Source organism: Thamnophis sirtalis, unplaced genomic scaffold, assembly GCF_051295495.1.
Source record: "Thamnophis sirtalis isolate CommonGarterSnake01/CBP01778 unplaced genomic scaffold, rThaSir2_p1.2 scaffold_3, whole genome shotgun sequence".
Taxonomy (NCBI): domain Eukaryota; kingdom Metazoa; phylum Chordata; class Lepidosauria; order Squamata; family Natricidae; genus Thamnophis; species Thamnophis sirtalis.
In genome coordinates this window covers 63405560-63416948 of record NW_028261383.1, presented here as the reverse complement: position 1 = coordinate 63416948, position 11389 = coordinate 63405560, and positions in this window count along the sequence as shown.

The following is an 11389-nucleotide window of genomic DNA, read 5'->3' as shown; positions in this document are numbered from 1 at the left end:
AATAAAGTACAACACATAAAACTCATAGGTATAACAACTTATTACAACCTCTGAATTTTTAATTTCTCCATAGTAAATGCCAATATATTTCCCTTCTGGCAGATAGCAGTTTTTTATTTCCAAAATATTTCTGTTTCAGAAGTATACTAAATTGAGTTGTCTTCCTCTACTGTATATTTACTATCTCTGGCAAATGGCAGTAAAAATGTGTGCCTTTTGGTTTAGTGATTAATACTCTTCCGTGAATGGGTTATTTTAAAAAATAATTACACAATGCAGGGTTTTTTTCCCAAGCTTGGGACAAAATGCAGGGTGTTTTGTTCCAACAAGCGCATAATGTGAAAAGGCTCCTTTGACCTCAGTGTTTTACGCAAACCTATGTATATCTATAAACCTAAACTTCAATTGGTGAAAACGAATTAGTATTTTAGAAGCACTAAAAATGCATAGTGTATTGCAATACTAAAGTACTTACAACTGCTGAAACTATCAAATCATGATCTGTATATGATCTTTGTTAAATAGCCAATATTTCCAGTTAGGTTATGCCAGATCAATCCTTTGAGGTCCTAATGAATTATTTTAAAGGAATAGTTTGTCAATTAGCTCTAATGGTTCCTTATAATTAGGATTTAATATCACAATTAAACTTAACAGACAGCAGATCAAGTTGGTTATGAGTGATAGTTGGAATAGATCTTTGTTTAAAAAGAAATAGATCCATCCTGTTATTAAGTATAATTCATTGGAAATATTGATGCAAATAATTAATTTCTGGAACTTTTATAAACTTGGGGCATACTACATTTTTAATAGTGTGCCTGAACCTGAGAACATAATGCAGATCACATAATTATTGCTGATTTGGATGCTTTAACCTTAGTTTTGTTTGCAAAACTGTTTATTTTCTAAAATTATTAAACACCTGTTTATAGCTTTATGTATTATGTATAAAGGAATTGATGTATTTTCCCTCTTCCACACTGTGATGTGCAAATATGAATTTCAGACTGAAGGCTCAAGCCAAATCTGAAGAAAAGAAATCGATTTCTTTGAGGAGCTAGATAGGAAAATGCTTGCCAGTTGGTGGCTTTTGATTTCCCAATAGTATTCAATTCCAGTTGCCACGATATCCTTTAGACTTTGTTTACAATAGGCCTAGTCTTATTATCTAGATCAGGGATAGGTAACCTTTTTATACCTACCACCCACTTTTGTATCTCTGTTAGTAGTAAAATTTTCTAACCGCCCACCGGTTCCACAGTAATGGTGATTTATAAAGTAGGGAAGTAACTTTACTTTATAAAATTTATAAAGCAGAGTTACAGCAAACCCATACAGCCCACCATGAAAGCTGGAACGCCCACTTGTGGGCGGTAGGGGCCAGGTTGACTACCACTGATCTAGATGATGGTGCTTGAGACTACTATGTAGTTGACAAGCACTACCCTCAGAACGTTTCTCTTGACAATTAGCATCTGTGCAAAGTCATCAGGAGAGGTCATCTGGATTGTTATTTTTCTTGGCTTAGAACCTTCACGTGGATATAGTATGGAGAATTGAACTGGCAGCTTTCATGTCACTAGGTTAAAGTAATGTGTCGCTGGAGCGCTTTAGTGCTGTTTTCCCAGAAGACTCAAAGTACTAACCATAGTGTCTTTCCTCTGCTAAATGTGACCTAATTCAAAATATATTATTAAGAAACAGCAATTTTGGGAGAGTAGTGGTGCTTTCTTCAACAGATAGTTAATAGTTGTAAAATGGGTGTTAGACTCAAGGCCAGATGTGGCCCGCGGGGTGCTTAGATCTGGCCCACGGGGTCGGCTTGGAAACAGCAATGGTTCGGCCTGCTGTGCCTCTGCTAGCGAAAATGAAGCTCATTTTGCACCCCGTTTTCAGCCTGTCAGCTTCTGGCAGCCCACGGGGTGTGTGGGTGTGCAGGGCCCCCCGAGCTCCGTTTTTTCCTGGCAGAGGACTATCAAAACAAACTAAAAACAAAATACAAGAAGAGAAAAGTTTCCGCTGTTGCATTTGACGATGCGAGAAGGGACAGGAAATGAGAAAAGGAAAGAGAAAAAATGGGATGCATGCCCATCCTCTGGCCACCACCACTCGGTCCTCCTAGGTCAAACACAACCTTGATGCGACCTTCAGTGAAATTAAATTTGACACCTCTACTGTAAAATGTCCAGAAGAGACAAGCTAATGATAATAAATGGTTAAAAATTGTCAAATAGGAAATATCTAAAAGTTTATCTGGTTTACAGGTAGTCCTCGCGTAATGACTGTTCAAAATTATGATAATCCCCTATTAGGGGCTTTACAACCTGTAAAATACTTCTGGCTGTGCTTTATTGTGCTACATGCATTGTGATTGCATGTTAGCACTTGGCAGCTGGCTTGCTTTTACGACCGGTTGTAGCATCCCGTGGTCACATAATTGCAATTCGCAACTCTTTTGCCAGTTTCCCATTCAGAAGAATGGATTCACACTACCACAGCATTCACTTTGCTTTTGACAACCATGGTGATTTGCTTAACAATTGTCAATCTTAAAATAGGGTTATATGAATAAAATCCTTTCCCAATTGTGGCTGCAAGTCGAGGACTCCCATGTATTGATATCCATCATAATTACTGATATCAGATTGCCCATGAAAATGCCTATCGTATAGCTGATATTAAGAGTTGTGGTGGCGCACTGGTTAGAATGCAGTATTGAAGGCTAATTCAGTTAAATTCTCATCAGCTCAGAGTTGACTCAGTCTTCCATCCTTCAGAGGTGGGTAAAATGAGGATCCAGATTGTTGGGGGCAATAGGCTGACTCTGTAAACCGCTTAAAGAGTACTGTAAAGCACTGTGAAGCAGTACATAAGTCTAAGTGCTATTGATATTCATCTGATTAAGTTGGAAAAAATAATCACACTCTTCAGTCAAGCGATAATTTTCATTTAAAATGAAAAATAAGGATTTGTTTTATATATTTAGCAGAAAGTGAACAATCAAAACGAATCCCATTGCAATAGATTAAGGTTTATTATTAAATGTTAAAACGTAGCCGCGTTATTTTAAATGCAGCTCTGCCCATTTTCAAGAATTGCTGCCCTTGCATTAATCTTCAGAGCGAAGTTTTTACGACCGATTGCCTGCAGACTAGAAGAAGTTTCTCCATCCATTAACCACAGGGAAACGGGCCCTGCTGGGTAGGAAAATATTTGTTACATCTTATCAGGGTGACACATAATCTAACAACAATTACAGCAGGCCCATATTTTGTACTATTTCACTTTTGGTGTGAAAAATAGTAGTAATATTAAACCTAGAGTGGGTGGAAGATATAGTAGCCAGATGAATATTATAAGCACGGCAATTGGGATTGTTTTGTTTAGGTCGTGAGCATTGATGTTGTTGGGAACTGTCTCTAAACAAGTAAGTAGATGCGAGGCCAATGTATGTGCCCATATGCAAATTACAGTGTTTGCCTCAGGAAAAGGACATGAAGGATTATCACATAGTATATACTCATATGGCAAAATTACATTCTTCATGTGCTTTTAATGTAAAAGCTCATCTTAGCCCTTTAAGCTAACCTCTTTTTCCATGGGCGTTGAATATAAAAATGTACAAGTATAATAAGATTAAGGGTGTACAAGGATCTCTATCTATCCCAAAACAAAAGTTTAAAATAGAAAATATCTTAAAGGGACCGGTACCTGCAGTCCTTTACTTGTATACAGTAAAATGGATACTCCAATAATTCTTATTCCAGTTATATTTTCCCTTCCTTTTGCAAGATGTTCAATGAGGTTTTTATATATTCCCGCCTTTCCTGCGCTAACTATCTATATGCCCTAAAAAACTACCATAAAGCTTTGCGGATTTCCTTAGAAAACCATAGGACAGGACGTGGAATGGTATCGTTAGATAGCAATTGGTAAAATTCAGGGTCCATTTGGGATGTTTTTAGTATTATATTAGCATTTGTATTTATTAGATTGACAAACATGTACAAGATAGCAGGTATAAATGTAAACATGGACATGAACAAAGGAAATGAATAAATGGGGACAGTAAGACGGACTGTGGGCACGCTGGTGCGCTTATGCACGCCCCCCCTTTACGGATCTCTTAGGAATGGGGTGTGGTCCACAGTAGACAGTTTAATGTTGAAGCTGTGCGGGTTTGAGGATGTAACAACGAAGTCAGGTAGAGCCGTCGTATTTTCTGTAATCGGGTTTGTAACGGTTTACTTTGAGTTTGTATCAATTGTTTGCTCGTGTATTATTGAGGTTGAAGCTGAAGAAGCCATTGACAGGTACCTGTACCTCACTTATAAACTTGTTTTGTGTATGCTTAATTTTTTTAGAATTATATTTTTAGATAAAATAATTCATTTTATGCACTAAAGTTATTTTTATTTTTATAATGTTATATTCAGTGTTTTAGTCTGAGCTATTATACCCTTTTATTTAACAGTCTTAAACAAGGCCCATAATATAACAGAGAATGGGCACAAGCGGTACCCATTTAAATGGCCTCATTTTGACTTACTATATGTTGTTAAAAATCTTCAAAGGCACAAAGAGCAGGAGAAGCCCAATTTTAATATTTTCTTCTGTTGCTACTTCAGACAGAAATGAGTGTCTGAGAAGTCACTCGGATATATCTGTTAATTCTCACATACAAAACAAAATAAGAATATATTTTAAAAACACTACCGGAGTTTCTTCTTTGAAAAAATAAAAGAGGTATTCAAAATGCTAAAAAGCAGAAAACAACCCTCTTATATTGATTTCCAGTGGGGGGGGGAGTGGAAAAAATATTGTATGTGTGAAATTGGAACTTCCTGCACTATATTTATAGCTTCTTAAATAGAATGATAACATATTTTCAGTGGCGAAAAAGCAAAGCTTTTAGATGTAATCTTATTAACTTCCTTAGAACCTAGGAAGAAAAGCAATTATACATACTAGAAAAGTTTGCCACATCTCTGTGACATCTCTAAATGGCAGGTAGAGATTTATTGAGAAAACATTTGGATTTTGCAATTACCGGTACATCAATATGTAAATCAGAAGCATGCACTTGAGAGGTTTTAGCCACCCATTTGCATCTGGATTCTCTACAAAATCTGATTTAATTTTCAACTTTCTTATACTGCAAACTATATCACATAATCTGGCTCATGAGATTCTCATTGCTTTATATGGATGAATGTTTTTGATCATTTATTTGATTGGTTGACGGATTGATTGATTGTTTTCTCTAGTCACCATCTCATGGAGTGCAGTACTTAAACTTCTAAATGTGTTTAGAAAACAAGGTGAAATTAAGCCAGAAACTAATATTTTAAAATATTGTTTAATTGGATTTACCTTCTCATTTTATTGCTCACCTACACTTACAGAAAGAAATATCTTGACCCCATTTTACAGACTAACTGCTAATGCTAGACTCGCCTTTAATCACTTGGCCTTTATTTCTGATAACAGCAAACTATTGTTTTTCCAGCAGACAGCTGTTATTGGAAAGAGAGATTATTAATAAGAAAATGAACAGGAAAGAAAAAAGAAAGTGTTGGAGAGTTCTCCATATGTGACACACACACACACACAGCAATTAATCTTGAGGAAAATTACTCAAAACCTACAGCTAATGTCTTTCCGATATATTTGTCTACTCAAATTTCAGGAAAGCATAACAAGGAAAAAATAAAATTACACAAATGAATATATAGGCGCCTACATTAATATTGACAAGTATTTATAAATCATCTAGTTCCAACAATTCCAGACAGCTTACAACAATAGGATTAAACATCATAAAACCGATCAATCAAGACCATATTGGATAAAAATAGTCAATGAGAAAGGCCAAATGACAACAGCTTTGCAATAACCAATAAGAAAAATTTCGGGGATTGCTTTGGGGCTACAGTATTCTGAAGTATGAGGACATTATAGAAACACGAGTCCATTACCCAATAAAACTGTGAGTTAGCATCCTTTCCCTTGCACAGGCCAGGCAGATTCTACCTAAATAGATAGCCCATACTTGGGCTTGGAGCCAAACTATATGAATTGTTATACTTCAATGTGAACACTTTAATTGAACAGAAAAGCATCAGTAATTTATCTGGCATCTGAATGTTGTAGTTGCTGCTGACACTCATTAATCTAATTGCTGCATTTTGAATCAACTGAAGTTTCCAGTTGCTTTTCAAAGGCAGTCCGTACAGAATCCATGAATCTGCAATCTATCATATTTTTGCTCCATAAGATGCACCTGACCATATGATGCACTCCCATTGTTGCCCTCCACGCACCCTGTTTTTGTCCTCTGCATGCCCTATTTTTGGCCTCTGCGCGTCCCAAATTTTGTCTCCATGGGCCCCATTTTCGGCCTCTGTGCGTCCTGTTTTCATCCTCCATACGGCCCCATCAGCCTCCTTCGTGGATCAATATGAGCCATGAATCCAGAAGGATCCTCAGGTTGTACATTTGCTCTTTCAGAGGAAAGGTAACCTCATCCAAAGCTTACCTTGGACAGTCACAATCAAGGTATTTCTGAATAAACCAGAAATTCCACCTTGTTGGGGAGTGGAGGACGGAGGAGACAAGATAATATGAGACTTCTTACTAGTAGAACTGCCCACCCCTCAGATGAAGCCTCACTGCTGCAGAACTGTCTTCATCATATTAATACTGGAACTAATCCAAAAATTACAGAAATCAGCTCAACTATTTTATTAATGGCCCAGTAAAAAATATTAAGTCTAGTAAGAAATATAATAAACCCCCAATTTCTGTGGTAATTATGAAACTGAACTCTAAATGAATATGTACATTTGAATTTTTTAAAGTTTTTTTTAAAGTACATAGTGATTTTTGGAGGGTAAGTATATTTCCTTTTTTCTTCTCAATACTGTATACTCCAAAAGAATGCTTTGAATAGTAGGTAGTTTCTTCAGAATTTATTTGCATAATGAAAATTTAATATTATACATGCCATCCGCCTCTATATAGATATAATTGAATATTTGTCTGTCTGTCTTGTCTGTTTATCTATGTGTATATCTATCTGTTCTATTCATCTGTCTGTCTATCATCCATATTGTCACTTAAATTCTCCATAATCATTAGTAATCTGAAGATGCAAATATAGAATTTTCCTATCACATATGGCTCAAACATGGCTAAACATACTAAACTATTATTGGTTATTAAACAAGCCCTTATCTGAATCATGTGTAACACTAAGTCCAAAAATATGGTAGTTTATAGGACTGGATTAGAAGACCTCCAGCTTCTGTTCTGTTTTGTTCTGTTCTGTTCTGTTCTATTCTATTCTAAATGTATAATATATGCAAACTACTAAAAGTTCAGAGGAATAGTGTCTTTAGCTAAAAGCTCAAAATATAATAATACACTTATTCTTAATTAAGATTATTGTTTTTTTCTGGGGAAAAACCTTAAGAACAGAAAATACACATAATAGAAGCATATTGGTCTATAGTAAATAATATTAAGAACAACAAAGATTATAATGCTATTATGTAGCACTTCAAAATAATAAATGTTTATTATGCCTTACAAAATGATCATGAATACTCTGGGAGCTATTATGGATCTATTAGACAGATGACAGAATTGTAGAAAAAAAGTGAAGCCACATGGTCGAACTAAACACTTCTAGGGCTTTTGCACTTTTATTTTGAGTGAGATTGTAAAACTCAGCAACAGTAATGTCTACATATTAATCACTGAATTATCATCTATGTTTCTCCTGAATTAGTGAAAAGATTATGGGCATTGCTTACCACCACAATCATCACTAGAATTAATGAGCCCTAGAAAGGCATGATTCTGTAGGGCTGTGATTCACCTTGACCAGAGGAGGGAATGATAAAATCATAATAGACCCTCTGGATCAGGTCAAGGCATCATTTGATTTTTCACAATGGACAACCAGATGTTGGGTTGTTGGTCTGAGCTCCGAGCTTGGGAATTTGGTTGCAAACGTTTCATCACCATTTGAGGAGACATTGTCAGTGAAAACTATTCAACTGACGATGTTTCCTCGAATGGTGACAAAACTTTTGCAACCAAATTCCCAAGCTTGGAGCTCAGACCAACAGCCCAACCTGAGCTAAAAGGTAAAGGTTCCCCTTGTACATATATGCTAATTGTTCCTGACTCTAGGGGGTGGTGCTCATCAAAGCTGAAGAGCCAACGCTGTCCAAAGACATCTCCATGGTCACGTGGCTGGCATGTATTTTATTTTAAATTTTAAATGTTTTTTTGTCTTGTTGTGAGCCGCCCAGAGTCCCAAGGGGAGTGGGCGGCATACAAATTTTATTTTATTAAACTCAAACATGACTAAACACCAAAGGCGTATGGAACGCTATTACCTTCCCACCAAATGTAGTTCCTAATTTTTCTACTTGCATTTTTACATGCTTTCGAACTGCTAAGTTTGCAGAAGCTGGGACAAGTAACAGGAGCTCACCCCGTTAAGCGGCATTAGGGATTCGAACTGCCAAATCTCTGACCTTTTCGATCGACAAGCTCAATGTCTTAGCCACTGATCCATCGTATCCCTTACCAACCCGAGCTACTTATATTCAAATACATTTCAACAACCATATGTCTCTAGGGTGTTCACATACCCTGTGTTCACCATTGTTCCTGCAACTGGGGCGGATGCATGGATTCATACTCTCCGCTAGGCAAAATGGTAGTGAGACTTTAAGACTCAGTCAAAGTATTTTCCATAAATCTTATTCCCCTTTTAAAGCTGTCCAAGTTACCGTCCATCCCTTTGTCTTCTGATAATGGATCCCATAGGCTAATTAAGCACTAAAGAAGAAATAGCTTTCCCTCTCTATAATATAAATCTTCCAATCATCTTCACAGAGTGAGTTCTGGTCCTAGTGTCTCCAGGGGAGAAGAAAACCCTTGATCTGCCTGTTTTCTCCATACGAGGTATGCTTATACACCTCGGTCATGTTCCCTCACCCCCAAATCAATCATTTCTGAAGCCAAAGAACTGTTGACTTTCTAGTTGTTTCTTATAGAAGAAATATCCAAGCCTCCTGATAATTTGTTCTTGCTATCTTCAGTAATATTTCCAGCTCTGTTTCACGGGTGGGTTCTGGCCGCCATTACTAACCTGAAAATTTTTGCATGCGCATTTGCACTTAAAATGATCTGTGCAAGCGCATAACATTTTAAAAAAGGAATAAACTACATTTTTTTCAATGAAGATTGTTCTGCACATGTGCAGAACAGAAAATCAAGATGGTGCCGCCAGAGTTACTACCTATTCGGCCGAACCGGACCAAATAGGTAGGAACTCACTTCAGCTCTGTTTATACCCTTTCAAATGAGATGAGGAGAATGTTACCATGTGTTTTAGATGCAGATGTACCATAGATGCTCCAGAGAGCGCTACAATGTTGGCAGTCAGATTTCAGTTCCCCTCCAAATGACACCTGATACAGGATTTGTTTTTTCACAGCTGCTGCTCCTTGAATCAACATATCCACTAAAGCGTCTAGTTATGATCTCCAAATATGTTTTCCAATTTTCAAACCACGTCACGATATAAATGAAGCTTGGGACTTTTGCCCATGTGCAATATACATTAAATTCACACATTTAAACTGAATTGCAGCTGGTTTGATTGCTTGTTCACCCATTTTAAAACAATTCTTCTGGAGCTCCTGAGAAACATTTTCAGTTTTCACTTCTTTGCACAGTTTGGTGTCATCTGTAAACTCAGCCAGCCAATGCATATCCCTAAATCAACAAAATTTATCATTAACTTAAAAATCACTGATCCCAGCATAGATCCTTTGAGGACTTTATTTCTTAATCCTTCTACTGAGAAATTTGCTTTTTTTTATTTCTATGCATTGCTTTCTATTTTCACCAGTTAGCAATCGATAAAAGGACAATGTCTCTTATCCCACAATCATTGTTTACTCAAGAGCCTTTGATTAAAAAAAAAAGTCTGTAAAAAGTGACTTGAAAGTCCAAGTAGACAAATACAACAGAGTCATCTCCATACACCGAGGTGGCGCAGTGGTTAAATGCAGCACTGCAGGCTACTTCAGCTGACTGCAGTTCTGCAGTTCGGCTGTTCAAATCTCACCGGCTCAGGGTTGACTCAGCCTTCCATCCTTCCGAGGTGGGTAAAATGAGGACCCGGATTGTTGTTGGGGGCAATATGCTGACTCTGTAAACCGCTTAGAGAGGGCTGGAAGCCCTATGAAGCGGTATATAAGTCTAACTGCTATTGCTATTGCTATACACATAACTGTTTCTTTTTTAATGCTTCCACCATTTTGCTTTAAACAAATATTCTAAAACACTTTTTAAAAACGGGGGTCACAATAGATATCTTACTCTTCCCCCTTAGTACTGCAATGAGGATTAAGTTATGCATATTTGCTACGAAGTTACAATTTCAGCAATAATTTGGGATGAACCCTTGGTTAGATGCCATTAGGGAACCACGAGGTGCTACTTTGTAGATTCTGAAGTTGCCTGAGAATACCTTCAGTCTTTACCTCAATCTGCATTTTCTTTCTTCTCATTCCCTCCTTGGAATGCATTTCGGCATATAATAGGTGCATTCAAGCAGAGGTGGGCTTCAAAAATTTCAGCAAAGGGTTCTCTGCCCAGTTGCTGGGTGGGCGTGGCCATGGTGGCCATGGCCTAGTCAGCCTCCTGCACCATGGCTGGGGGACTTTTTGCTTTCCCCAGGCTCTGGAGGCTTTCCTTCAGCGTCTGGGAGGGTGAAAACCAGAGCTTCCAGGACGTCTCCACAAGCCTCTGCAAGGGCCCTGCACTTACCTCGCATCCAAAACAGGCTGCGTGGAGACTTCTGGCAGGGGCAGGGTGGGTGGGCAGGGCCAACAAGGGCTGGGATTTGGAGGTTCTCCAAACCGGCCATAAGGTTAGCTACGGGTTATCCCGAATCCGGGCAAACCCATAGCAGCTGACCCCTGCATTTAAGGTATGTATCCTATAGTACAGTGATGGCTAAACTTTTTGTCATCGCGTGCCCACACCCATAATGCAATGTGTGCATGACACCATCCCATGCACCCTGCCTCCCTGTGCATGCATGCACGACCCCCTCCATGCTGCCCCTATGCATGTGTGCGTGAAAAATATCTTCCCCCCGTCCCCATCCTTTATTATCACCGTACGCTTTCCCTCCAACTCACGTACCATTCTACTTTGTGGCTGAAGGAAATCCCCTTTTACTTTTCAGGTTTTCCCCCAGCTCTTGCTAGTGGTCTGCTGGTGTTTTCCTGGAGATGGGTGTCCTTTTATGATATGCTTTTCAATTGATGCTCAATTATTGTAATTTTAAATA